At 50.6% G+C, this 5,733-nt stretch overlaps 1 protein-coding gene across 2 annotated transcripts in view; it reads right to left on the bottom strand.

Annotated features, from left to right (window-relative positions):
• Nucleotides 1-5,733, bottom strand: part of LOC106744597 (LIM domain only protein 3-like) — a 54,157-nt gene that overhangs the window by 17,573 nt on the left and 30,851 nt on the right. Inside the window, exon 1 of one of the 2 annotated variants that reach the window (XM_014619516.1) lies at nt 5,564-5,688. The exons of the other annotated variant lie outside the window; for it this stretch is intronic. The gene's annotated coding sequence lies outside the window, so the exon portion shown is untranslated. Of the gene's footprint in view, nt 1-5,563; nt 5,689-5,733 lie in introns of those variants that run through there. 2 annotated transcript variants of the gene reach the window in all.

Below are 5,733 nucleotides of genomic sequence, written 5' to 3'. Positions count from 1 at the left end.
CCCCACGGCCGCCCCTGCCCCCCTTCAAGGTCCGTCGAAAGAAAGAGGGGTTGGCTGGCGGGGATGTGGGTGGTTGGAAAGGCGCGGAACCATAGACGAGGACCGAGTTAGTCCTGCGGTGGTGCGGGACCTGTGAAGGGGGTGAGAAGGGGTGGTCTCAGATTCTATTAAGATCTCAGTAAGTCTTGTTACACGGGGAGGCCACGCCGCAAATCTCGCAATAAAACAGCCACCACCGGGGGTATAACACCGATCCGGAGCCGTCGTCTACCGGCTACCGACCAACCCCACCGTCGCCGCCATCCCCGCTACCACGCGAGCAGCGAAGACGACGCCGCTGTCGTCGGCGACGTCGCGCTCTCCGTACGCACTGAGAGAGACCCCCGCGGCGCGTTCCAGGAACAGGATTTATCTGCGGCACGTAGGATTCCGAGGGTAGGAAAGTCTCCGGTAATCCGAGCTCCGGACCGCAATTAGCTTTTTAGAATCGTTAACTCTCTAATGCGCTATTCAATCTGCCTCCCTTTCTCCTCCCCCGACTTTCTCTCCCCTAAAAGCGCACCATCTTGGACAGTTTCAGACGGTCGGCGAATTTTCACTCACTTTTTGTACATTTGTTATTGCACGAGCGTTATATAAGGAGCACGTTGCGGCGACGGTATGTCATATTTAAAGGCCGATAACGCTCGATTCTCGTGGAAAATTTACACTCCCCGAGACTTCTCCATGACGGAATGAGCAATTTGAGATTCGATCGAGCTATTACCGCGAGCTATCGCGCCGCTACGAACGTAGGGAGTAAGCAAGGAAGGCGCAATATCCTTCTTTCATATTAACGCGCGAAATTCTCACGCGTCCCCGCGCTCCGTCTTCTACGGAATGCCGATTATGGAGGGCTAACCTGAGTATTGCTCGGTGAGAGAGTAGAGAGAGGGAGGAAGGGGGAGGGAAGGAGGAAGCAAGGATACGGGCGCGCCGATCGTGAGGAAGGATCGTTCTCCAGGCGAGGGTCCGAAATCAATCAAAACATTAATTGAAAGAGCCGAGAAGACAATGGAGCCGGCCCCGGCTAAGGCGGTAGGTATGGATGGTCTTGATAATCGAAAGATATCCTGGCCAATAGCCGGTAACCCGTCGGAGCATCGAACGAGTTGGAGAAGGAACTTTCCTTCCGGGCTTCCTTTCTACGAAAAGACGGAGAGGAAAATTCGCGGCACGAAGCGCCGGTACCAGCGACGGGGTAAGGGAGAAGGAAACGAACGGAAGGAAGAAACAGTGAGAGCGAGAGAAGGACGAGGGAGAGGATCGGGAGATGTTTTCAATGATAAAATAAGGGGCCTTTTTTGCCGTCATCGCCGGGACCCCTTGCTTGCAAATAACATCGTTTATGCGACGATGCGCCGGCGATTGCTCGAACGGAATTTTCACGGGTCCGTAACAAATTCGATTATTTGAGTCGATATCGGAGTCGATCCGCAGCGCGCCGGCGTTAACTGGCTGCGCGCGGGCGAGTTAATGAACGTGCTCTCTATTCAATTGTTGACCGGTATTATTAGTACAGCGAACGTTAGCGCGCTTTATTAATTAACAAATCGATTTCGGTCGGTAGCGAATGCTAATTATTCAACGTCGCTCGGCATTCGGTGCCACTGCGAATGGTTCTTTAATGAGAGGAGCTAATTGTACGAGGTGTTCAATAGCTTCGTGCACCGAAGGAACAGTCGAGAGAGAAAGAAAGAGAGAGAGAGAGAGAGAGAGAGAGAGAGGCCGATGAAAACTTTTAACGATCGATAAAAGAATGTTACGGAATTTGCGTCAGGAACGTCCACGGTTCGTTCCAGCGCCCAGGATTTGCCGATGGAATTCGCGTCGCGACTCCGAGTACCGATAATCTCGTATCGATCGATAGATCCTCGGCTCGCCGGAGCTTTTCTTTCAATTTGACGGCGGCGTTAAGAACGCTGTAGCAATGCGACCCTATTCCCCGAGACTGTTTCAGGGTCAAAATCAGATTCAGATCTGGACCCCTCCGATCCTCCATTCCGATGTGCTCGGTACCGCAGCGTGTGGAGTCGCTATTTCGGGGCGACACGTGCGATATCCTAAGTACACAACGATACCTCCTCCCCTCTCCGTTCGTAGAAAATCTCACAGGACGAAGGACATTACGGGGCCGACGCCCAGAAGGACGCGGCACTGCCACCTGGCGGTATGCCCAAGGACCTACGAGGAACTTCAATCGCCGTAAAAGCAACGCCTCCGACCTAAGGAACAGGACGACGCGGCGGAGGAAGTGTAAGACCGAACGAAAGCGGTATAGAAAAAGAGGGTATATCGAAGAGGGGGATGGGGGAGAGAAGCAAAAGTTAGTAGCTCGCCGAGGCAGACGGAGATAGAGTCGAGGGGGGTTGATGGGCGATAGGGGTGCGAAGCGGGGAGAAGGACAGGGCGCGATGGTCAGCTCGCGAGATACACGTTCGACGGCGCGGCCGACTTAAGAGGATTACATTTGATATTTCGATCGGGCAAAGTGGCTTTTTATTGGACATTCGCCGCGGAATTATCGCTGACTCGTGTCGAAAGGCATTACGCACGCTCCGATGTTATTAAATTATAGCAGCGGCCCGCTAGCGCGCTATAATGTCCGGGAAATGGGAAACGACCACCGTGAGAGGAAAGCGTCCGTTTTGGCCGAAGGCTCCTATTGCTTATTATTTTCCGAACGCGTCGGCAATTGACCCGGAGTCGCATCGTCCCGGGAGGCTCTCTTAAATCGCATCGTAAAGTCAGAAAGAAAAAAAGATTCGTTAGAAAACTTTTGTGCGAAGTATCCGAGTGGCCGCGAAAAATGATTATTCCGATCATCGTGTATCGTAAAGCGGCTGACGACTGCGTTTCATCTTGGAGCCGCGAGAGAACTCGTTCGCGACGGCGAAGTCAACGGTTTCGAGGAGAGACCGCGAGGACGATAAAACGGCGGAACAGCGAAATAGCTGGAAGACACATCCGAAACGGAAGCGTCACGGCCGACGTTGCCTCCCTTTTTAGCCCGCGCGGCTAATTAACCGCGGCAATTTGTCGGCGCGAAACAAACCGCCCGGTTGAAAGTCTCGCTCGCTCGCAACGCTCTCCGGCGTTTTCTCGATTTATCCGCGACGGGCGGCCGGATCCGCGCGCGCGAGCTGTACCTATCGGAGGCGAACTTCAAACGAAATAATTAAGTGATTCTCTTTAGCCGGCCGGCCGGCTAACGAGCCCGCCGCCGGCTGAAACTAGTGCCAATTATCGGCATTCAAACGGACGAGTACACGCGGGTGGCCGACAGTTGAGACGCTCTCTCGGTGGGACGTCGAGGCGCAGGAGGAGCTGGAAGGGAATAAAGAGGTGGAGGAGGAGGAGAAGCGGAGAGGAGGTCGTTGATGAAGAAGACGGCAGCCGGAGTCTTCGTGGAACAGGGTGGGATACTCGTCCGAACGGACAGTTAGCTTCATTATTTCGACTTTAACGGACGCCCGACGACATGTGTGGGAATAAGACGCGATATACGTGGCTACGTGAGGAGGATACATCTGTATCTTATCTGCGGTGAAGAAAACGATTGAAGACGATGATATTTCCGGTCTTCTTTAATGAACAGTTCACAGCGATATTTATCTGCTAGAATTTCTCTCTCTCTCTCTCTCTCTCTCTCTCTCTCTGTCTCCTTCTCTACCTTCTTCTTTCTTTTTCTATTTGCTTTTATTTTTTAATCGACGACGGCTTTTGATATTCGACGTTCGATATTCCGCTAATTAAGCTTCTCTAATTAAATCTCCGCCAAGCAAACAGAGAGAGAGAGAGAGAGAGAGAGAGAGAGAGAGAGAGAGAGAGTGTGTGTGTGTGTGTGTGTGTGTGTGTGTGTGTGTGTGTGTGTGTGTGTGTGTGTGTGTGTGTGTGTGTGTGTGTGTGTGTTGCGACAAGGAGAAAATTCTGCTCGCGGTACGCGTGTTCTCCACTCCTCTTTTTTTCTTCTTTCATTTTTCTTCTTGCTTCAACAGAAGTGTAATCAAAGTTAGTTTTATTTTTGATATTTGGAATGTATAGACGAGAAGTTTATACTTTTACTTTTAGGTCTAAAGGACGTAGCTTAATCGTTAAGTCTCTCAGCTCAACTAGTTCTTTTCTTGTATATATGTGTGCATATATATATATATATATATATACAAGCACATAGTAACACAGTATATTTATAGTTCGCTTATCTCATAGTAGGCTTTGAAATAAATTCCGATGGGCTATAATAACGTACCATTCCGATGAATCGCTCGCGAGATTGCACCTAGCGCTAATCTTCGTGAAAGCTTTGTCACGCGCTACAAGCGACTTGCATATTGGATGACGATATCTCGAAAACGATTCATACATAGTGTATTATGTTATCTCACGGCATCGCGCCTGGAACTTCGCCGTAAGACTCAAATAAAGAAATGCGTCATGAATGAATGAAACTCCTTCATCAATTTCGGATACAATAATCGTAGTCTTTCGGGAGAAGAAATAGCAACGGAAAATCCAGCCGCTCATATCGTTTCTCTCATGCAAATATTTTCCACTGTAAGATCCAAATATATCCATCTGTTTTCTTATCTAACGTCAATCGCGCCAACAAATATAACTTCTTGGGATAACGTAAAAGAAGAGAATTAAAATAAGATAAATATAAACTTCCTCGCGCGCGCAAGACAGAGAGAGAGAGAGAGAGAGAGAGAGAGAGAGAGAGAGAGAGAGAGAGAGTGAGTGCCGGAGTATATTTATATAATCTCTTTATTATGGCGATTAATTAAACGTCCTGAGGATTGGCGGCCGGTTTAATCGCGTTCCCTTCGCAGTCGAGCCGATAATCTCGCGCGCGCCGTTACGGCGACTCGATGGGACAAAGGAATCGCAAAGTAAAGGAGCTATGCGAATCATTTCTAAGGATGCAGTTAATCCGCGTCGGTAACGGCAGCCCTACAACGGAATCGCCTTAAAACGCCACCGGTAATTGGAACGGACGTCGGTCGATGAGAGATGAGACGCGCGGCCGCTCCGCGCGAGATGCGGAGGTGCGAAGGGGGTGAATGACTGTACACGAGCGTGCCGGCGCGTGCTTATCTGCCAAGCTAAAAAGCAAGACAGTTTATAATTAACGCGAGATTCTCACGCGACTTCTTTGGCGAATGCACGTTCATTTATGCGCCATCTATGTGCTACGCTCCGCGAGATTATCAGCGCGCTTTCTTTTCTCTGCGTTCCGCACACCTCGTATTCCGCGCGTCCTCTCTCTCTCTCTCTCTCATCGTAAATGTATTTTTCTGACAAATATTCCTTGGGTAACGCGAGATCTCCGCATCAGCGGGAGCGCGATCTATCTAAGTCGAACAGGATAATTACACTCGGATCCTTGGCGCGCGCGCGCGGGCTAATCAAATCTCGATGCGATCTAAAGTTCTCGTCAAAGTCTCATTCTATTTCCCTCCCGTCCGTCTCGCGGACGCGTGCGCGCGTGAGTGTTAATCTAATCGCGATCTCCGATCGCATTTACCTGGCAACAATCGCTGGCAAAGCGGCGGAGGTTTCCGTGAGTAGCAGAGTCTCCTCTCCGTCCTCAGACCCCCCGCGTCACGTGGCACTGCACAAGACGCACGAAACAGCCACTAACCCCCATTCGCGCCGGTGTCTCTCCCCATCGAGGAGCAGTTCGATCGATCGATC

The sequence above is a fragment of the Dinoponera quadriceps genome, unplaced genomic scaffold (assembly GCF_001313825.1).
Source record: "Dinoponera quadriceps isolate SergipeBrazil2010 unplaced genomic scaffold, ASM131382v1 scaffold1169, whole genome shotgun sequence".
In the NCBI taxonomy this organism is placed as follows: domain Eukaryota; kingdom Metazoa; phylum Arthropoda; class Insecta; order Hymenoptera; family Formicidae; genus Dinoponera; species Dinoponera quadriceps.
The sequence above is the reverse complement of the archived record's forward strand: the minus strand, read 5'-3'. Positions and strand labels throughout refer to the sequence as shown.